The sequence below is a fragment of the Mytilus californianus genome, unplaced genomic scaffold (assembly GCF_021869535.1).
Source record: "Mytilus californianus isolate M0D057914Y unplaced genomic scaffold, xbMytCali1.0.p SCAF_12, whole genome shotgun sequence".
Classification (NCBI taxonomy): domain Eukaryota; kingdom Metazoa; phylum Mollusca; class Bivalvia; order Mytilida; family Mytilidae; genus Mytilus; species Mytilus californianus.
This window is the reverse complement of record NW_026262604.1, coordinates 64,645,104-64,670,395: the sequence shown is the minus strand read 5'-3', so window position 1 is coordinate 64,670,395 and position 25,292 is coordinate 64,645,104. Positions and strand designations below refer to the sequence as shown.

The 25,292-nt window shown below is 31.6% G+C and overlaps 1 pseudogene; it reads left to right on the top strand.

Moving 5' to 3' along the window:
• Positions 1 to 18,028: 18,028 nt before the first annotated feature.
• On the top strand, positions 18,029 to 24,965 carry LOC127721171 (uncharacterized; annotated as a pseudogene).
• The last annotated feature ends 327 nt before the right edge of the window (positions 24,966 to 25,292 follow it).

Sequence of the window (25,292 nt, the reverse complement as noted above, 5' to 3'; positions counted from 1 at the left end):
TTACTTTGGAACATTATAGACAATGATTCAGGTTTTGATAACTAAAGTTGCAAGTGTTAGGTGTAAATTTCAGGATAAAAACAATATACGTACATTGTCGGAAAATTTAAAATTCATTTGTACTCGCTACAAAACAGGAGAAAAACTCAGCGGGCCTCGCTTTTCGTCGTGTTTCTAAAATTCATACAACATGTACAAATTCATTTTTATATGTTTGACAATGTACATATATTGTATATCTATTTTTATCGAATTATGACTTTGGAGCTCTACTTATTTCGGCTTGAAAATTTCAAGATTTTTCAAGATGGCTTACATTTAAAAAAAAAATTTCAACAAGATAATTGGTATAAGCACTGTCATTCTATTTACCAGGTATCATGTCAATATCTTCCCTAATATCATTTTCATTAATTTTTTTGAATTTATAGAACTCAAACGTCCGCCATTTTTAAAATGGCCGCCTCTCCCGCCAATTTCGACTTTCAGAGTGGGTCTATAGCTGAAAATGATGTCCATGACATATACTATTACTATGCTAAATTTCATGCTTCTACCACATTCTGAGCAATTTTGCCAAAAATCTGCACAAATCGACAGGACTATTAGGTACATGCAAATATTGTTTGATTTCATTTCTTTGTTGTAAAATGATAACGAAACGAACAAGCAGAAATAGTTACTATCTGAACCAACAATTTGATTTGATAATGTCTAAAGAAATAATAACGGCTATTTCTATATGATTTGGGTTTGGTTACGATCATCATGAGAAATTTGGTGAAAACATACATTAATGCAGAAGCCTATCAGATAATATTTTAAAAAATCATTATTACGCTCTAATCTTATTTACCAAATCTTCCACCTAATTATCAATTTTCAAATAATCGTCAACTAAGCAGTCAAACAACACCATACTCAAAACTATACAAATATAAATTAAAATGGAATTCGAAACAACTGTTTCAAAAAAGTATAACTAAAGACCTTGTTGTGCTGTGGTAACATAATGTATTTTTGTCTTTAATTTATTGCTTATGTGCTTTATCTTTATGCCATTTTGTTTTTCTGTGTCGACATATTTTTTTTTATAGTGATTCAGATTATAACACAATGTTGACTGCTGTACTCATATATTTGACAATTTTACCTCTTAGAGCTGCTTGTTTTGTTCACACATTGTTGTCAATATAATTGAATTCTAGATGAGAGGTTTCGCTAGCTATAAAACCAGGTTTAATGCAACATTTTCTACATATGGAAATGCCTGTACCATTTCAAGAATGTGACTGTTGTTTTCCATTCGTTTGATGTGTTTGACTTTTCGATTTGAATTTGCTTTAGAGTTCTTTTTTTATTACTTTACTTTCCATGTACGGGGGTTGTTTGTGTATTGATGCTATGGTGAGAAAACTTTATGATTTCAAAATTGAAATCGTCTCGTTGGTCATTAATTATGGTATTGAGATGACCACTATTGTAAAATTGGCAGTAAATGTCTAAAAATGATGCAAAGGAATCTTTATCTGTGGTTTCTTAAATCTATTGTTTAGCAGAATATATTATTAGGACCCAATCAGAAAAGTTTGGACTGTTAATGGAAAGAAAATCATCAACTGAATATACCTGTATGTAAAAATTAAAAAATATATTTTGTCTTCCTGTTGTTTACAAGTGTATGAAGGACTCCGACTGATATGGAAATAAGAAAATGTATACCAGGAAAGGTGGACAGTTCGAACCAATGATTACCTCATTTTAAGGTGTACATTTACAATCCAATGACCATATTTCTTGCTAGTAAGTGGTCTCTTCTAACCACGTGGCGATTGGGTGTCATAGTTCTGATTTCTGAATTATTAGGTGCAGCTCGTGCATACGATGAGTATATATTGATATATTTATCAATTATGAACTTTTGAAGAGTTCAATACGTTATATATGGACCTTTTCAAATTATATTGACCAAGGACGAAGTTCGAGTGTCAATATAATCTAACAGGTCCATATATAACGTATTGAATGAGTGAAAGTCCTTAATTTATATATTAAATATGTAAATAATGTATTAGAAAAATGGAATTCAATGTTCTTTCTGTGTATTTTTAAAATTTGATTTTGCAAATTTTTTAACATGCTATTGAAAATATAAATATAAAATAAGATTAACGTTATATTGCAAACAAAAACACAACATTTTATTTTGGTTTAGATAAAAAAAGAATTCAAATAGAACTCATTTCAGTCTACTTGCAAATTTTCTTTTCGTACTCTGCGGCGCTTCTGCATGTTCTGCCATGATTATTATGACAAATTAAGTTGTTTAGCAAGTTCACGCAGTGGTACATCATCGTCGTCGTCGTCGTCGTTATCATCTGCGGTGCTATCAACTGTGTCTGGATCAGAAGATGGAAAGCCTGCCACTCGAAAGCACTTCTGAATTGTGAATTTTTTTGTGTTGTTCCATGCTCTAGTTACCAAGTAGATGGCGTCTAGCACATTGATCTCTCTGCAGTGCAGTGCAAGCTGTGTTGTCACGATATCCAAATAGCATGAGTTTGAATCCTGGCGAGGGAAGAACAAAAATATGCTCAAGGAAATTTGCAGATTTAACCTTGTTGTGCTGATATGTTAAGTAAACATATATTTATATATTTCAAAATATAAATGCAACTAATAATATAGAGTTTAATTACAAAATTGTTTAAAAATCCAGGTTAAATTTCAAGATAAAACAAATGTACCCATATTGCATATTTATTTCATTCGTGTATTGCTTACTTTTTTTTAGATGGCTCCAGAGGAAGACTTTGTGTCTATCAGAGACATATTTATAAGAACAAAGCCGCACAAGTGGTCAATACTTGCTTTTGTATGTGGTGTAGTCTTGACGCTGGTGATTGTTGTTCCACTGATGGTATCAAAATCTTCTTCTTCGGAAAAAGGTAAACTTATATTTGTTTCCCTGTATACATTTTAATTCAGGACACATAAAACCACGGAGAGTTGTCTCATTAACACTCATACCACATCTTCTCATGTATAGCATATATATGTCTTATAGAAAATGTATAGTGTTACCGTTGATGATTATTCTGTCAATGATCCGGTTCTCGATCCTTGGGGGTCCTTGAGGAGATACAGATGAGTCTTACACTTATACCGTTATATGTGCAACTAATGTTTATACAAAATTGCCATTTACATTGTTACTTCATATAAATACCAAAGGTATTACGACCATAACATACGGGTTTATGAAGAGAAGCAGGAACTTATATGTACTAAAGTGTGCATATATGATGAAGTGATTTAGTTCATTTCGTCCCATAGTAACCAAACAAAAATTTTTGCATGAAGTAACAATTGGAGGTGCAAATTAAGTTAGTACTTTGATAAACGTAATTTAAAATTCATTAAAATATTTACTAGAATGGGGCAATTAAAAGTAAGGTATATTGTACACACATTGATATTTCCATTTTTCTGTATTTTGATGTCAGTATGCCTTATTTTCAACGAGGTGTTGGCTCACTAACGTATTCCCCTCATGGCTTGTATTTGGAAAGTTATTTCGATTATCTATTTCTTTTTTTTAGTTTGAAAAGACTATTGTGAATAACAGTTTATGTAATATACAATTAAAAACGTGTTTGTGATATTTGTATTTTATATTTAACTTTTTGTATATTATGAAACGTTCATTTCAGATGACAAGATCGATTACGCATGCTCGTTGAGATTTGACAGGAAATCAACACATTCATTACTGTTCCTGTCTGATGATAACACTGTAATGGCTAATTCGTTCAGTGAAGAGACTCCGAATGCTGTTTATCATCCAGAACAGTTTAACACGTACAGAGGCACAATTGGAGATAAATGTCTAACTAATACAAGTAAAATATACTTTGAAATTAAGTTCTCGTACGAACTTTTATCGTCCTTTATCAATAACTCAAATAATTTAGTGGTCGAGGTAGGAGTGACCAGTCGTAAAGAAATAAACAACCATTTTTATGCCGGAAACATTGGATGGTCGTTTACTATTCATAATTGCTTTTCTTACATATGCCTTACAGCCATGAGTATGATGTCGAATACATGGGAACAAATTAAAGTAATGAGTGTGGAGAATATAGCTGGGACAGCTGCCATAGGAAGACTTGGATTTTTTGTTAATATGAACCGGAGAGAGTTTTCAGTTATTGACAAGGACACTACGAAAACATTGTACACCTTAAAAAAGGTAGTATATGCTGACCAACTCTGTCTAGCGTTTGATATTTATAACCCCGAGTTAGTGGAAGCAAAACTGGAGATAATATTTTCATACGATTTCACATCTCTTCCAATGATCAATGTTATTGCTTAGAAAAGGAGAAGATAAACCGGAGACAAAATATTCATACAATTTCACATCTGTTCCAATAATCAATGTTATTGCTAAGAAAAGGAGAAGCAAAAATGGCGATAATGTGTTTATACGATTTCATATATCTTCCAATTAAAAATATTGCATCAGCTTGAAACATTTCCATCTTAAAAAAGATGTAGGCCAATATGACTCTTGTTTCTTTGTAGAAATATTGTTGGAACAGAACTTTATACAATATAAATAATATACGTGTATGGTTGTTACATTTAGATCGTTTTATGATATATGCGTGAATTATAGTATCACTTTACAAATCCTTATCCTACAAGATAACTTTCCCATGAACCGTTGATTTAATGGCGTCCGAATATTCCCAAAACGGTCATGTAAATACACTCTTCATAGAAACCAGGATCCATCAGTGACGCTCGAATCAAAACAAGTTTAAAAGGTCAAATAAAATAAAGCACGAAGTTAAGAGCATCCAGGACCAAACATTCGTAAATGTTTTGCCAAAAGTTAAAGTAATCTATTCCTGAGGTAGAGAAGCCTTAGAAATCCAAGCATTCAAAGTTTTGTAAACATTCAATTCATGATTATGACCTTATCAATGATAATTCATGTCAACAAATACGTGCTGACTACTGGGCTGGTGCTATGATGCCGTCATGTGTTAGAACAGATTTTTGCCAATTCAAATCGATATGTAATTTTATCGGAACGTTTTTAATTACCCTTTGACCCCAACTCCTACTTCGTTCGGGTCAAGTAAGGTCATCCTTGCAGATTAAATGATATATACCGATTTGTTTAATCAATAACTATAATATATGTATGTGCCAGTTGATAACGATATAATCGGGTTTTTTTACAATAAATTAAATATCAACTAGGCGTGTATTCATATTAATTAACATTGCAAGCTTCTAATCGTGAATTTGCTAAATGCAATAATGCACTTCTAAACAAGAAATACATGAGTATTGGATATATAATCAGTGGCACGTGTCTTAATTGTTACAAAAAGCGGTGGGGAAAGTATCCACTAGAAATTACCAGTTTGTCAAAATTTACTTATGCAAACAGCTTGAAACTGTTTTATATATTTCTGTGTGCATATATGATGACCATAAAGTAAAATTGAGAATGGAAATGGGGAATTTGTCAAAGAGACAACAACCCGACCAAAGAGCAGACAACAACCCGACCAAAGAGCAGACAACAGCCGAAGGCCACCAATGGGTCTTCAACGCAGCGAGAAAATCCCGCACCTAGAGGTGGTCCTCAGCTGGCCCCTAAATAAAGAAACACATAGCAATATGCACAGTAAAACTCATTTCAAAAGAAGTCCGAGTCCGATGTCAGAATAGATAACAAAAGAAACTAAGCAAAATGACAATGATACATAAATGAACAAAGGACTACTAGCAGTTACTGACATGCCAGCTCCAGACCTCAATTAAACTGATTGAAAGATTATGTCTTCATCATATGACAATCAAGTACAATCCCTCCCGTAAGGGTTTAGTATCATACCATCATAAAATATATGAGAAGAACATAACCCGTATCATGCCAATAACTGGTTTTAGAATAAATGTGTTTATTTCCGATGCAAAGACCCTATGAGTGAATCAATATTAATACCAAAATATGCAATCCTTAATGACTTGACAACAGTATCGTAACTATATCCTTAATAAGTCTGTTTAAAGGTTTGGTTAGCTTTTGAGGTGAATGCCGACATTTTTGTGATTTGTAAAGAATATTACCATAAAATACTGGATGTGAAATACCCGAACGTATAAGATGTCTGCATGTGATTTATATTTACGAATGATGTCCTTGTACCGAAGATAAAATTAAGAAAATGCTTAACTAGTTTGTGATATCGAAAACTCTGGTGTAATAATTTTTCAGTAATACAGAGATTTCTTTCGTTGAAATCAAATACGTTGTTACATAGAATCGAACAAGTTGAGATATATAAACACCATAAGATGATGACAAAGGAACGTCACCATCTAAAAATGGATAATTAACAATAGGAAATGAAAAATCATCTCTTTTATCATAAATTTTGGTATTAAGCTTCCCGTTAAAGATATAGATATCAAGATCCAGGAAAGGGCAGTGTTCATTGTTAGTATTAGCTTTATTTAAAGTCAGTTCAATGGGATTAAATTTTTGAATCAGATGTTGTTTCGATGGGTCTTTGCTGATTGTAGTCATAAATTGTAACTCGTAACAATACAGAAACAGGTCCGCAATAAGTCGTGCACAGTTAGTCCCCATGGGAATTCCGATAACCTGACGATATACGGAATCTCCATAGCGAACAAAAATGTTATCTAGTAAAAATCTTGAGGTGGCCCCTTTTCAAAAAGAATCTTGCTACAAAAATTGATCGCAGTTACATACCTTAATGTTCATGACTTACGAGTATTTTTCCCTTAAGATTCCATGTGAAATTTATTGCTGAACAATTTTTAGACGTACCAAAAGACATGGGTAAACGTCAATAGACAGGCAATCAAACGACTAAAAAAAACATTTAAGAGGCGTCTAACTAGCTTTGAGTTGAATAAATCATGTAATGCGATGTGATTCTATTAAGGTTAGTGCGTCTTTCAATTTACGAAGAAGTCAAACAGAAAAAAGAAATTCAGGAAAGGAAAAAGTTTTTGAAAAGGAGACAAAAAAGATAAATAAATTAAAGATATAATATTAGTTTACATATACAAATGTTCCTACATACTAGTTAGTGCATTTAAGAAATAATTTCTTTAATAAAGCAACATTTTATCTTATCATTATCACTTTATACTTTCATGTTATTTTTATTTGTGTTCAATGTTACTTGTACGGGTTTTTTTGGTGAATATATGTCACACGCACCATCTACAATATACGAAAATGGCACAGCTGGGTATTGTAAAGTTACTGAAGGAAGTTTAATGTCAAATTCATATCCCGGGCGAAAAATGTAACAGTTTGTCAAGACACAGTTTGAACACTAACACAAGTGTATCTATCTTTCCATTTGTGTCTTGTGTTATCATGGTAAAGAAATGTTTGGCAATTTTTGTAGGTTTGTTACTTTAAAATGAAAATGATCAAATAAATATATCGACAAAAAACTAAAATTAATCGTAAAATGTATTATTCAGCTGTTTGTATTAAGATAGAAAAACATTATTCCGTCAATAGTAAATTTTATAGAGGCAGGTAATATTTGCAATATTGTAGTAAATTTTTCGTCAATACCAATTTGTAGAACTGATTATGTCGACCCTTCAACTACTTGTACTAGCATTTGATCATTGATTGCATAACGTCCATTGACAAATATTTCATGTATTCATGACAAGAATACAATTGATTGGTTATTAAAGGAAATTCGACCGAAATGATTTGCGTTTGATTCGGTAATTTTTAAAACTTGGACAGGAGCTAATCTTCAATAATAAGAAATATCAACGATAAAAAAGGTAAAGATTTTTTTAATTCTGTATTTTACTCATAAATGAAACACTGTATTTTTACAATCAGAGTAACAGTTGACCTTAAAACGTTATTTACACAATGCTGCAACATATAAAAACATGTTCCCCCATTTTAATCAGTATCAATCAAATAAAGAATTTTGCAACTAATATTAAACAAAGAAATGATGATGGCTCATCAAACTTTTTTGTTTTAATTGACAATTGATATGTATGCTTTTTTTAAGGCAACTAATCTAATATAACCCCAACGGTGACTAGGGAATAAATATCTGATCACTGCAGTTCTTCTTCCGACCAGAATATAATAATTCATATAGAAAACATTATATACCATACGCTTAACCATTCGATATACCATACGATATATAAAACGCGATACGTGACTATATACAAAATGATAGAACGATTAATGATACCATGTGCCATACGCTATATACAACTCTTAACGATACCGGTTACCATACGATCAACGGTTGATATACAAATAATTAACAAACGTTGTACGAACGCTATACGAATGATGTTCTGACGATGCTCGAACTCTATACGAACAATTCCCGATCGACGAAAGTGTTAACTTTTACGTTATAAGGACTGCCTCTTTGTGATGAATGTTACTGATGTTGATAGCATCGATTCCTATTTTTATCATTTGATTGTTCGTATCTTACTTATTTATGAAGACGGAAATGAGCAATATCACAAACTATACAGTCCAGTCTGTATATCGGAGAAAGTGTGTACATGTACCCATTGTCAAGTGCAGAATCTCTCAAACATTTTAGAGAATTAACAAGCAGTGAAAATAAATAGCTCCAATGTAATATAACACAAGCGGATAATGAAGTTGTGATGATAAAAATTTATTGATGCAGAATCCCAATGGTGTTTAAATGCGTCCAATACATGTTTTCTTTACATGGCTTGATGTTAAAATGTTTAGCATATCCGCATTATTAATCAGCATCATTTTGAAACACTCTTAAAATTGATAAGTGAATTGTTGACATAAAATCTTAATGAACGCCCATTTCTTGATTTATTGGTGTTGTTTACGTTTAACATTGACACATACAAGAATAAATGATCAAATTATATCCATTTTTTAATAGTATATAGAGTAACGTTGGTCATGGCCTAATACTTATATATAAACCAAAAACATTTAATTAAATAGATGACTTCTTGGCATTAAGATAGGCAGACTTGAATATCTTATATATGATAATATATCGGTATGTCTAATGTTACGTTTTATTTTTTTGTTTTTTGTTTTGGTGTTTAAAGAAATAGCAAAAGTAAGATAATTGCATTGTTAAAATAGAAAGAAATTGACATCACATATTTTCTGGTTTACGGTGTATCATCTTGTTAACAACCACACGGAAGGACGCATGCAATTAATTTATCAAACTATAAATTGAACAATGAAGATTAAAACTTTGTAATGACAAAATAAAAACCCAAACAAAACCAACATATTTAACCCCTACCGTATGTTTGCGCCTGTTCCCAGTCATTTTTGTAACAGGAAATAGATTATTTAACGCTGGCCATGGCCTACTACACTTATATACTAGGTATTGTAATATAAAATAAACCAAAACCAAAAAAATTGAATTACACTATATCAACAGATGACTTCTTGACATTTAAGATAGAGAGGCTTTAATATTTTACATATGATAATCCATCAATATGTCTAATGTTACGATTAATATAAATATAATTGTTTATTTTCTGTTTAAAGATATAGCAATAGTAAGATAATTGCATTGTTAAAATAAAAATAACTTAACACCACATATTATCTCTTGTACGGTAAACCATCTGGTTAACAACTAAACGGAAGGACGCATGAATACATTTACCAAACTATAAATTGTGCAATGAAGATGCAACCTTTGTTATGACAGAAAAAACTAACCAAACGATTGTTTGTAATCCCGCTGTATTTTTGCGCCTGTCCCTAGTCAGGAGCCTCTGGCCTTTGTAGTCTTGTAAGTTCTATTTTAAAATTTTAATTCGTTTATATGTTTGGAGTATATTGCTTTGACGTTCGCTTTCATTGAACTACAATGTAGAAATAATTTCTATTTAGGGACCAGCTGAAGCCCGCCTTCGGGTGCTGGATTTCCGCGCTTTGCTGAAGACCCATTGGTGGCTTTGGGCTGTTTTCTGCACTTTGGTTGGGTTGTTGTCTCTTTGACACATTTACTATTTCTATTCTCAATTGTATATAACTTGCATTTTTTTTCTTTTCTAACATGTCGAAGGTACTGTTTTGAATGTATGAATATACCAGATTTATAATTTAATACACCAGGCATTTACCAATGATTCGCCAATAACGCCAAAATGAAAATGACGGTCATGCCAAAAACGAAGTCGGTTAGTGGATTTATAAGTTTATATCCGGAACGATATTTAAGTTTAAATGATCAAATGAACAATATTAATTTTAGAATTTTAGAAATGTTCAATTGGTTAGTTCGTAGAGCACATCTTTAAAAAACCACCAAAAAAACATCTTTTTCTTTCACAAAATCACAATTTAAAATATGTTTTTTAAGCTTCATGCTTTTCTGTATTTAACTTTTTTCGAAAGCTCAAAGCCAAAAAATTAAAAGCTTAAGGTGTATCCAAACCGGAATAAAATATGTTATACCATAGTGTATATACATTGCAATGATTGTATATTGTTTAAAGATTAAATCCGATTGTATTCGTACTTAGAACTTGTTTGAATTCTTCGGTTATAATCTAGGTAGATTTTCGTTGTATTCGGTTTTTATCATTAATAATGACTTTTTATTTGAGTAAGCGTAAACGTTGTGCCTTTAGATTCATTTTGATCGAGACCAACAGTTCAGACAGCAAAAAAATGCATAACGCTGAAGAACAATGCTAACTAAACTATATGATAACAGTCAAAGCTATATACAACGTACAAGGTAAATTTTCACTTAATCAACGAAAAACCTGTTGGTGTATTAAATCATAAAAGTTATAATTGGTAAAAAATAGTGGACGTTCACTGAAGCAGCTAATGCGAATTCAAGATGTTCATAAATAGCTGATATACATAATAACACATATCAAAATACACTTGTTTTCTTAAATAAAAATATTAATAAACATATTTTATGTAAATATAAAGAAATGGCTACCGGTTTCCACTGAAATATGTTAATTTGAAAAAGAAACCTGTCATAAAGGCAGTTCGATTTTGGTCAGTTCCTAAAAACAGAATACGAATGAGAATATATGTGACTTCGGAAACTGCTATTCGGGTTTAACTTTTTTATTCAGGTTCAACCTTTTTATATACGGGTTTTACTTGTTTAATTGCTTCATTTCACTATACGGTATAGGGTTTGCTCATTGTTGACAGCTGCGCGTTGAACCATTGTTACTTACATCTACCTCATTTTGACTGTAATGGATAATTGTGTCATTGAATATACAATTGCCTCATAAGTTCATGTCTACCTCACTTAGTAAGACAAGCTCAGCACAACACGAGCATCTTTCGTTTCTTATTCCTTTCAATACTAGATATCCGGTTCTAAAAAACTTTTTTTCATGTTTTAATCATTGTGTTTAAAACACCAATGCAATATTAGTGTAATATGAGTCCAACATTTTACCAAAAATCGCAATTTGAATCATTCTGTTGGCTTTGGGTGAACTGTATATGTACTTCTTATTATGTAGTTATGATTTTCCCAAAAAAAAATATTTATTAAGAGTGCAAAATTAATTCAGAATATTCAGCATTTACTTTTTTTGTTATCTAACATTTTAGTTAGGCGAAGGTTATTTAAACCAGAGAACAGACTGAAACCACCAACCTTTAATGAATTACATCTATACCATAACACATGATCATACAGACAGACAGAAAACATATCAATATAAGGACAGATATGATGATACGAAAAATCCAACTAACAACTTCATACATACTATTGCATACTACTTGGAGGCGTCTTAGAACATTACTCACTTCGGTATGTTTTTACATGAAATAATATTAAAGTTCTTAGACAGGTATTGTTAAATGCAATAACAAATTGATATCAGAGAATTTAAAAAAACCAACAAAAAAAAAGAACAATAAGCGATATGACATACATAAATCACACACCATTATCTCCTAGATCTCGTCGATACAGTTGTTTCATTGGCAATCATATCACATCACATTGTTTCTTTTTTTTAAACATGCATGAAAAAACTCAGAGGAATAAATTAAATTTTATTTTTATAAAATATTCAGAAACCATAAGGATCATTTTTACTGCACATTTGCTCTAGAGTGTAGTCAAATTTTCTAACTTCAGGTGAATAAACAATGTAAATACATTGTACATCAAAAGCATCTATATGATGATTGATTGATGGTGTTTAACACCACTTTCAGCCCGCATGGTTAAACATGTTTTGTGGCGAACAGTTACAAAGTCCATATTTAGTGTACAAACTGCATTTGGTTGTCGCTTTTGATTCACTGAATAATACATGCATATAAACCACATTCTATACAATTTTCTATATTTGTGACACATCTTCCATCTTTAATAAACTACTGCGAGTGAAATTTTGCATCATAGAATAAAAAGTTTATGTCACAGCTTTGAGTTTTTAATTCTATAAGTAATTCTAGCACAATCCTTGAGATCATTCACAAATATGTATCAAATTCAGACATGTGTAAATGTACATGTATTCCTTTGTAAGTGAATGGTTTGGTGTTCAAATTCTTGCAGCTAGCAAATCGGAATCTCTGAAAATAAAATAAATTATTTCTATTTAGGGACCAGCTGAAGCCCGCCTTCGGGTGTTGGATTTTCTCGCTTTGCTGAAGACCCATTGGTGGCTTTGGGCTGTTTTCTGCACTTTGGTTGGGTTGTTGTCTCTTTGACACATTTACTATTTCTATTCTCAATTGTATATAACTTGCATTTTTTTTCTTTTCTAACATGTCGAATGTACTGTTTTGAATGTATGAATTTATAATTTAATACACCAGTCATTTACCAATGATTCGCCAATAACGCCAAAATGAAAATAACGGTCATGCCAAAAACGAAGTCGGTTAGTGGATTTATAAGTTTATATCCGGAACGGTATTTAAGTTTAAATGATCAAATGAACAATATTAATTTTAGAATTTTAGAAATGTTTAATTGTTTAGTTCGTAGAGCACATCTTTAAAAAACCACCAAAAAAACATCTTTTTCTTTCACAAAATCACTATTTAAAATATGTTTTTGAAGCTTCATGCTTTTCTGTATTTAACTTTTTTCGAGAGCTCAAAGCCAAAAAATTAAAAGCTTAAGGTGTTTCCAAACCGAAATAAAATATGTTATACCATAGTGTATATACATTGCAATGATTGTATATTGTTTAAAGATTAAATCCGAGGTATATTCGTACTTAGAACTTGTTTGAATTCTTCGGTTATAATCTAGGTAGATTTTCGTTGTATTCGGTTTTTATCATTAATAATGACTTTTTATTTGAGTTAGCGTAAACGTTGTGCCTTTAGATTCATTTTGATCGAGACCAACAGTTCAGACAGAAAAAAAATGCATAACGCTGAAGAACAATGCTAACTAAACTATATGATAACAGTCAAAGCTATATACAACGTACAAGGTAAATTTTCACTTTATCAACGAAAAACCTGTTGGTGTATTAAATCATAAAAGTTATAATTGGTAAAAAATAGTGGACGTTCACTGAAGCAGCTAATGCGAATTCAAGATGTTCATAAATAGCTGATTTACCTAAAAACACATATCAAAATACACTTGTTTTCTTAAATAAAAATATTAATAAACATATTTTATGTAAATATAAAGAAATGGCTACCGGTTTCCACTGAAATATGTTAATTTGAAAAAGAAACCTGTCATAAAGGCAGTTCGATTTTGGTCAGTTCCTAAAAACAGAATACGAATGAGAATATATGTGAATTCGGAAACTGCTATTCGGGTTTAACTTTTTTATTCAGGTTCAACCTTTTTATATACGGGTTTTACTTGTTTAATTGCTTCATTTCACTATACGGTATAGGGTTTGCTCATTGTTGACAGCTGCGCGTTGAACCATTGTTGCCTACATCTACCTCATTTTGACTGTAATGGATAATTGTGTCATTGAATATACAATTGCCTCATAAGTTCATGTCTACCTCACTTAGTAAGACAAGCTCAGCACAACACGAGCATCTTTCGTTTCTTATTCCTTTCAATACTAGATATCCGGTTCTAAAAATCTTTTTTTCATGTTTTAATCATTGTGTTTAAAACACTAATGCAATATTAGTGTAATATGAGTCCAACATTTTACCAAAAATCGCAATTTGAATCATTTTGTTGGCTTTGGGTGAACTGTTTATCTACTTCTTATTAAAGACTCTCATCTTTGTCTGAGCCTGTCAACCAACAAAACAACCTTGATATGATGGCACCTTCCATTAGCTCGCAAACCAACATGTCCAGCCGTATCAATTCCATGTTTTATGGCGCTACCCTCCACATTTACTCTCTCAATGTTTACATGGACAAATCTCCACAACAGTAATAATGGCCGCACGCCAAATTCCGTCAGATCACAACGTGTAGTAACATTTGTCAAACTTTTGTAAATAACCTTTTTATGTCTTCAAATTGTTAATTTACATACAATGTTTATTAAATGTCACTCTGTTATTAATTTAGTTCATTTTCTCTCTCTATTTCTTAAAGATATCAATGTCTTATCGCCTGAAATTTATGAATTACTACGCTATAAAGGGAAATACCCAACAATGGTACCCCAAGAGGGAAATTCTGAACACTTTTGTTTTCTTTTTAACAATAAATTTGTTACGTATTTTATTTTTGATATTTTTTATCGATTTTAGTATAAAGACAATATACGTATAGTGTCTTGAAATATGAGATTTATTTGTATTCGGCACGAAACAGGGGGAAATGCTCGGTAAAACCTCGCATTTACCCCAGTTTATAGGCCTCATACAAATAAATTTCATATTTCAAGACACTATACGTATATTGTCTAATTATATTTCCGATAAGTAAAAAGATTTTTAAAATTTGTAAACGCTAACTTGTAGAACTAAACAACAAACTTTTGTTTATATAATTTCAATATCGCATGAGGATATGACAGATCGGAAATTACCGAAAAAACAGTTTGCAAATTCCTATAATCAGGAAAATAAGTTAACAATACGTTATTATAGTATTCCTAGGTGTGATAGGGATAATCAATTTACACAATCATGTTATATTTATTCGTATATAATTTTATAGTACTTCAAATATAATGTTACAAACCTATAAAATATGATACGTTCCGGGTAACCTACATTTTAAATCTATTTTTTTTTTCATTATACACGCTTTCTTTTCATTGTAGTAGATAAAAATAAGAAATTCTTTATGTTCAACGAAGTAACTAATGCGGATTCCGGATTTTCACAAATAGCTGTTTCACAATAATGATTACAAGTATCAAGATACGGAATGTGTTTTTGAAATACAATAACAATAAACATCTATTATAAAATTATAAAGTCATAGACCAACGATGTTGTGTGTCGTTTTAATTAAAAAAAAAAAAAAACGAAATGTCAAGTTATTAGTTTGATTTGGTAGGATCCTCGAACAAAAAGCGTGCAACCTCGACGACTACTACCCGGGAATAAATTATTAAGTCACTTCAGATCACAAGATCGATATTTGTCGCAATGGCAATCAAAAACCATATTCTTATTATTAAATAAATAAAATCTCTAAGTTCAAGTCCTTCTATATCTTATTATTTTCAGTACTAAATACCCGGATTAGGACATTGTACAGTGAGTACAGACAAAACGTATAAAACCTGTAAATGATCTTTTAACCCTTTTCATTAAGGTATATCGTATAACCTACTTCAAAATTATATTCATTGTTATACACTGACTGTATCTAAAGTTAATAATATTATACAGGCATTCAAACTTCCTACGAAAGGTATCAGTTCGAATGATTGTGTTGGCTCCCCTTAAATTTTATATTTGGTTCTTTGTAATGTACTCTTATATATCAATTTTGAAATAAAACATTCATTTCTATTCAGACACTTCGCTTGCAGTCAACAATGATCTGTTGCATCTATTTTCCAACTATTCAGTAGCTTATTTTAGATTTGAATGTATACCCGTTTGGTATCTCGTCTATCCCTTTATAAACTCCAAACAAAACTAAACATTTGAAGTTTTCAACTTTTCGGATGAAAAATAATTATGATGTGTAATACCTTGTACCAGATTCTTATGTAGATGGTTTTTCGTCAGTTGAACAGCAAACCATAGAATGTAAAAAACGTATTTTTGTGTTTCCGTGTTGTAAATATATTTCCGAGTGAGTACTCGAGTATCGCTCGATAAAACCATATATCTATACATAACTACTCTAAATATCAGCACAACAATGTTAAATCTGCAAATTTGCGGAAAAAACTTTGTATTCTAACCTTACTGGGGTTAGAACTTATGCTATTGGGGTATCGAGACAACACCGCCTGCACTGTGTCCATCGCTAAAGACCACTCGGCCACTTAGATTGAACTAAAAATTCTGATTCGATGGCCAAGTGATACCTTTCCTCGTCAGAAGAATATAGAGTTGTAACACAGTACATGATATATTAGGCATGAAGATGGAATTGATTGCAGATTAGCTTAATATATATCGTATAGGATCGTACGATACAGTCACAGAAATAGTTATATTGATAAGTACGTCTAAACAAGTGACAAATGTTTCTCGTTTCTTGTTTTTTATATAGATTAAACCTTTAGCTTTCCCGTTTGAATGGTTTTACACTAGTCATTTCTTGGGTCCTTTATAGCTTGCTGTTCGATGTGAGCCAAGGCTCCGTGCTGAAGACCGTACTTTGACCTATAATGGTTAACTTTTACAAATTGTGACTCGGATGGAGAGTGGTCGCATTGACACTCATACCACACCTTCTTATATCTAACAATTCTTCGACAGATCCATCCATTTGATCACCAGTGATATTGATAACACATGTTATATTCATAAATACTATAATTATCAGCATAACAATGTTAAATCTACAAATTTGCCGATTGGAAGCAGTTTTTTTTTATTCTTCCCTAACCGGGTTTCAAACTATTGGGATATCAAGACAACACCCGAGGCTGCACTTTGTCCATCGGTCTAAACCAATCGGCCGCCTAGACTGAACTAAAAATTTTCACTTTCGTTGGCCTAGTGTTACCTTTGCTCGTCAGTGTTATGTGTTATTATCTTATAATTTGTAATATCATTAACTGATATACTAGTAGTTATCAAAATTGATTGAATGTAAAATGTCATGTTAAATACATCCATATTTTAGCAATCTAAGGATTTAAAGGAAAACCAATAGAAAAAAGTATCATTTCAACCACAAAATCGAACATGACAGTCATACATGGTCATAATTGGATTTATGTTGAATTCTACAGTATAACGAAAGGCCTATACAATTTAATAAACCACTATTACTGTTGTATGTATCAACGCGTCGGTCATTTAAACTCCTTAGTTGAACGCTGATATATGGGAAAATTTCAGTTGAATGCGGGGTTATTTAACAATTTTATATTCTGAGTCTACTGTTTTCGGTTTTATTTCAGAAAAAAACTATAGTCTATATAGAAACCTTTACATCAATTCAGTTGAGTGCATACAAAAACAAAGAAATTATGCAATGTAGTTGCTACTTTTAAGAACTACGAGTTTGGTCGTAACTTAATTGTTTAATCGAATTTCCGTTTCATTGTTTAAAACTTCTTTATCTTTTATTGTTACCACATTGACTGAACTGAATATTACTCAGTTGAGCTCCAACTCCTAGTTTTACCTATGAATTATCCCTTTCACCTTTATATATAATCTATTTTTGTGAGATGATTTTTTTAAATATTCCGAAATATAATGTAACATGTTTTACATATGAATAAAAATAGATATAGTGACGCCTTTCTTAGAAAAGTATTTAAAAACAGCATCGGGAATTTCACAGAGTAGTATATATAAAGCACCCTTTGGATGTAATGTATTTCATTCACAAAAAGCAACCGGAACTGCTTGCATCCGGCAATGGAATTTTGGAAGGTAAGTCTTAAAAATTTGTTTTATTTTGCTCATACATCTGTCAATGTCTTGAATAAAATTATGAATTATTAAATTATAATGCCAATATGAATTATAAACTGTCATGTCTAAAACATTTTTTTTTTAATATATATGGTGGCGTTAAAAATTAAACTGAATATATAAAACGTTTAACATAAATAATTTGAATTATGATAAATATAACAATTTAATAATTTTGTGCATACAACTGTTATGATCTTGATTGAAATTATGTATTATTATTTAATAATACCACTTGAATATAAAATGTTATGTCCAAAAATATATTTTCAAATATATACGGTTGCACTAGTAAGTAAACTGAATATCTAAAAAGTTTAATATATATGCCTGAAATAGGAATAAATAAAATCAAGGTTGATGGTGAAATATTGATTAGGAAGCCTTGCTTAAAAAGAATAGTTATGTTTTACAAATTCCCCTTTTGTGTACTGTAGTCATCACATTATCAAATTCAGCCATCAATCTACTAACTAGTAGACTTAATAGAATAACATACCAACATTATAAGAATGACTTTCTGCATGCAGTTGTCTTTATGTACAACACTGTAGGTACCATGTTTTATATTACCTAGGCTACTCTAATATTTAGGGGGGGGGGGCGTATTTTTTATACCAGCATATTAGATATCTTTCTATCTTTGTTGTCTTAACTGATTTGTCATGTTTATGGATTTGAGTCCTTTTTTACGTTTTACATATTAATGTCAAATGAATTGAAAAGGCAAAGCTCCCACAGGTGTATATAAATACATAAATATTGATGGTCTTTTGCTGTTTCTGCTCTTTGGTCGGGTTGTTGTCTCTTTGACACATTACTTATTTCCATTCTCAATTTTATTAAAAGGCATAGCCTTATTACGTTCTCCTTGAAAATAAATTTGTTTTTTTTTGTTTATCAGGTTAACAAATAAAAAAACATATTTGAAGCAGACAAAAGTTTTAAAAGGCACCCATGGACGTTATATACATCAATTTCACTATCACCTTCCACCCAACAATTAAATGATTCTAAAGTCACATTTAAATTGTCAACATGATATGTGGTTACCTTTCACTATACTAATTTACCATAGTCTAATATGAAAATTATATAGTAGACATTGACTAAATATGTATGTATGTAATGGTAACTTTAGTCGTTCGAATATAAAAAAATTATAAAAACAATTGTGATAAGATAAATACAACATGTATAGAGCAGAATATAAATATAGTACAGCTGCTGTACAATCCATTTCTTTTTTTTATTATTTTCAAATTTAGTGTAAATTTGTGAGAAATATCAAGTTCCCGCTTATGTGATAAAAATTCCGTTAAAAAGACAACATTACATTACGTGACAGAAATACAGTATAAATAACATAAGAACACTCATGACAGAGAAATACATAAATTATATAATATAATAGTACATTAGAACATGTAAACCACAGAATAACAACGGACACCTCCTATGGATTTACAACAGTACACAAGAACACCTCAAACGAAGTATAAACTGTGCGTCATACGGATGTATAAACTTACCTACTTGGTATAATAGTTGAATTACATGTCCAATATGCCATCTGCAACATGGAATTCAAACACATATTTGTAGATGCATAAAATTGAGAATGTAAATGGTGAATATGTCAAAGAGACAACAACCCGACCAAAGAGCAGACAACAGCCGAAGGCCACCAATGGGTCTTCAACGCGGCGAGAAAATCCCGCATCCGGAGGTGGTCCTCAGCTGTCCCCTAAATAAAATTGTGTACTAATTAAGTGGAAATGGACGTCACACTAAAATCCATGTTCACAAGTCACTATAACAAACACTTACCTCACTTAAGTACTATAAAAAACCAATTATTTCTTCAGAAGACACCTGGTACTTGTGTTCAGGAACTACGAGCAGTCTTTAATACGATAACATTTTGTAATTATGTTGTGTTTTTAATGATCCTGATGATACCGTTATTGTAGAGTAAAGATCTTTTCCTATTTGAATATTAGGCATTATTTATTTGTATTTTCGTTTGTGAGGGGAGAGTTGGAAATAATAGATACTTTCATCTAAAACAAAATACAAAATATAACACCGGTATGTGTCATTACAAGGCACTTCAGCATGGGTAGTTATATGTCGTATTTTGATTGATTGTTTTTTTAAATGTGTGACAGTCGATGGACTGTGCAGATCTTTGATTCTGTTTGTTAATTTCATTGTGGCGCTAATGGAGTCGGGATAACTTAGAGTTCCCATATTGTAGAGAAAACTGTTTTTGGCGAGAATTGTGTGCGGCCCTTTATTATTCTTCGTTTGGTTATTTTTATCGTTAGTTAACTGTGTAATTGATATTCATTCCACATCTCTTTTGATTCTCATAACATGAATGTACATGATTTTATGTGTCCTATTTTAAAATAGCGAGGTTACAGATCAAATATGTGATTTCTGTTTGGGACATTCTAAACTGATGGTAGACATGTTCATTTTGCAGTTTTAACATGTTATCGATCTTCATCTTTTCGTTTTAAATGCCCTTCCATTTTGTTTATTAATTGGCCTTCCAACTGTTGAGGTTAGCACTGATGCGTTTTATATTAATCAGTTTTGTATTTCACATTACAAACCTTTGTTTTTACCATGACTTGGTCGATGTCACTGCTGTTAGTAGCTTTGTTCCATAAGGCATCACCAGCCCAATAGTATCATTGACGACTGCCTTTCATGTACACACACTGTTAGTCAAATGCTAAATAATTTGAGCAACTAACGTTAACAAATCCCAGCAAAGCTAGCCTCATCTATAGAGTACAGCTTCACAATGTTGTTGATTTCCTTTGTTGTACCATACAATAGGTGTTTTTTTGCCTCTAATTTGTAGAAATCTTTTTTTTCTTGAAATTATTTTATCAGCTTAAATCATATTCCAAATATATTGTTTTTGTTATGATTAATACTATCATCTAAAACACAGTTAGGTTATATTTGTGTACACATATTAATAATAGTACTACTAGGCATATGCGTATGTTTATTTAAAGTACGTGTATATCAATTTAATGAAATCCTTTTTCCCTAAACAAATAATCTTTTGGTTTAAAGGATATTACTTTCATAATAAGTACATATATCAGATAAGAACTTATTTGCATACAACAGACATACATATTAAGGAATAGAGATAGAACAGAACAGATCAATGTATGTAATTTGACTTAAAGCACCCTAAACGACTTGGTCTTGCATTTGTCTCTTAGTGAATTTCGTAAAAGAGAAATATGTTTTTTTTTATTTCATTAACTCACAGAAAAGATATAAGATGTGCATTTTGTAAAACCAAACATTAACAGGAAACATGGGATTTATGTTCTAGGATGTTGATGATGTTAATTAATGGCGTAAGACGAAACTTATATGGTATTATTACATATTACAAACTCTTCCGTTATCCTGTTGGTATCTACGATGCTACCAAAGCATAAATGAAATAAACACTATATATTTTAGTGAGATATTGTTTTGTCAATTATTAATCGTGCATAGCTATTCTTGAAATTAAGATGACGTTTCAAATTTAGTCAACACGTATTCCAATATTTTTGTTAAAATACCAATTGATTTCACAGATTTAAAATATACAATGCTTTACTTTATTATTGACTCCGAATACTGTAGACTGTTAGGTTTGTTTTTTTTTTCTAAATTCATTTGTCTACATTTTAGGAAATGAAACAAAGGCTTTTTAACTTCGATTGTTCTCAACTGTTTTTTGGCCATAAGAAATATATTACTTATTATGATACATGTTGTGCTTATATTGCAGTGCTTTTATTCGAACATTTAACATTGACTATTACTTCAAATTTATCATTTGAAATATACTCCATGTTACGACCGCTGAGAAAACACTCTAAAATAAACGTGTTATTCAAGCTGTTCTGTTCAGAATATCATGCAGGGAACAGCATACATCTAATAAATGAAACTACTTATATTTGTATAGTAAATAGTTATGACAGTATACACAATGTAGATTCATATTTGTTTTAGCCATCTTACTGTGTAGGTTGATGCAGCACTTATGCGTCTTATATTGATAACAAGCATGTATGACATACTCAATTATGCGCCGGGTATCTTTGATGAGATTTTTTAATCATTTGTTCAATACCAATGCTGGTAGACGTTTCGTTGTATCGTGCGTCACCAACCTAGTATTATCTTTAATGAATGCCTTTCCTGTAAAACTACAGTTTTGCAAATGCTATATTAATCGAAACACTAACTTGAATAAGTTTTCTCAATACCTACAGGGCTAGTCTTACATGTTTTCTGTTTAAACTGCTTTTGAACTTCGCGTTTGATTTGGTGTGGCTTTTTGATGAATTGATGTAGTCATAACGTTGGTTGATTGATTGATTTTTAACTCCATTTTTAACACTATTGTGCTACTTCGTGGCCGTCAGCTCATATGTGTGGTAGAAGTAATTAATACATAAAAAGCAGAATCTTACTCAAATTAACGCACGAATCCCCGCTCCTTTTGAAAATTATACCATTTTCTCGGTTTTTGTTTATTCTTCCTAATCGATGAAAAATATTTGAAAATCTTCTGATATCACAGTTTTTTTTCAGCATAAAAATATTAAAGAATGCCGAGATTTACAAAATGTGCAAATTCTACAAATACACATGCTCTCAACTTGCTGTTTATTTTTAAATAAACAAAACGTTTGTACATTAACCTAAGCGATACATTAAAAAGGTCAATAGTTAAATAAAACCACAATCTGGTACATGAAAGGGTCATACAACGGAAATATGCCATGTTTTGTGAATATCATACAATTATTTTATTTTCTGTACATTTGCAGGTTTTAAGTGCTGTTCTATGTGTCATGTATGGACTGATTGGTACCGTTGTTTGCTTTCATTGTGATGAGAATATTGCTCACTGTTTTACATCACTTGATATACAATCCGCTTTTACTATGATTGGTGAAAAAGATATCGGTCAAGTGTAGGTAAATGATCGAGCAATTTATTCAATAAATACAGCAATAAACGGCCCAGTCCCTATAGATGATATAATAACTGCTGACGGATGGAATCATACAAGACATTTAATTACTGCAAATGGATCAATGCCAGGACCATCCATTATCATTTATGAAAACCAGAAAATAACAATTCTAGTTAAAAACCATATGATTAATGAAGCTGTGACTATTCACTGGCACGGTATTGACCAACTTGGTTGGCCCGCAATGGATGTGTGGCATTTGTTTCTCAATGTCCTATACTACCAGGACAGACTTTTAATTACACCTTCCAAACAACATTTGGAGGATCCTACTGGTATCACTCACACGTGGGTAATCAAAGAGATATGGGCATGTACGGTGCATTTATTGTTCTCAGAAAAAGGGACCCAGTACCATTTAAACTCCAACATATTGTACAGATACAAGAATGGAATCATTTATATAACGCAATGGACCTGTTGTATGCAAATGTGAAAGACGAGGTTAAATCTCCAAATTCTATTTTGATTAATGGGAGAGGAGAGTTAAAAGATAACCTTGCACCTCTAGAAATATTTCATGTTAAAAAAGGGGATCGATGTCTGTTTAGACTTATAGGCGTAGGTTCAATGCATGTACTCTTGTTTTCTATACCTGGTTTAAAGTTAAATGTAACAGAAACTGATGGTTTTGAGGTTATTCCAACTGTCGTTGATAAAATCATTATATATCCTGCTGAACGTTATGATTTTGAACTCGATCTTGATTATGCAGATGAGGGAATATATAACATTACAGTCAGCATCCTTTCGTCCAAAAAACTAACAATTAAACCGCCTATTGGACTTGGGTTTCTTAATGTTTCTAACAGTAATAATCTGCCAGCAAAGGTTTACGAACAAAATATTAAAAGTCGAGTCCTAAATTGTCCGTTTCAAACCTACCCTCACGAGGAAAACATAATTTGCGTTCCTGTTAATGAATTAAAAGACGGGGGAATTGTAAAAGATGAAACATTTTTTGCTTTCAAGACTACACAAGAGTCAACCGAAACAGCATTACATTTCTTAAATTTCGGTTTTCCAAAAGGTGATTCATCAATAAATGGCCGAATATTTCGTTAGCCAACCGTATCCGCTCTTACACAGCCATCTGAGGTTGATACCGACTGTAGTAAATACACTGATGAAGAAACGTGTCACTGTAGCCATTCACTTAACTTAAAAACTGGGTCTGACATCATTATGGTTTTACTTAATCTCGGTACGGGAGCTGCCATTTCGCATCCTATTCACATGCATGGCCATACTTACAAAGTTCTTAAAATGGAATTTTCCGAAGTTACAATTGATGGAAACTTTACTTTTACAGAAGATATAGAATTCAGCAATACTCTTCCGAATATAAAAAGCAGTTGTAATAATGCACGATAGAGAAATTCGTCATGGAATGATTACAATACAATCCCTGGTATTAATACAATTGATGCTGTACGCAAAGATACAATAGTGGTACCATACGGAGGATATGTAATAATTAAAATAAAAGCTGCAAACCCAGGCGTGTGGTTCATGCATTGTCACATTGATAAACATATGGTCGAAGGTATGGCGTTAATGCTGAATGAATCTTTCGAGAACACTGGGCGACATATTCCAAACGGATTACCAACTTGTCACAGCTATCTGACGGAAATGTCTGGTAAACTAAGCGCAACATTTGCACCTCAAACAAGTCCTAAAACAGGTATGATTATGAAACATTTATCGGGAAGCCAATTTGAATCGTTTGAAACTTGCATTAGCAAATCAATTTTATCTTAATATAGATATCAGTACCCAGCTCTTAGGTTCAGGTTAATCAAAGGCTCATTATTATTTTCTGTAAACCCTTTTTCTAAATTTCGTAGTTTTTTAAATTGAAAATTGGTTGTAATGATCATAAGTCTATTCAACAGAAATAATAACGTTAACATTGTATAAACTAGATATAGGTCATATATTTTAAGCAGTCATTATACATTGTAATAATGTACGAATGTTTATTATCTATGCTTGATTTATGAATTGCTGTTGAAAAATTAAGTATCTAAAATATAATGAAAATATGCGTTCTCTGATGTCTAACTTTTTGAAATCACTGAGCAGAAC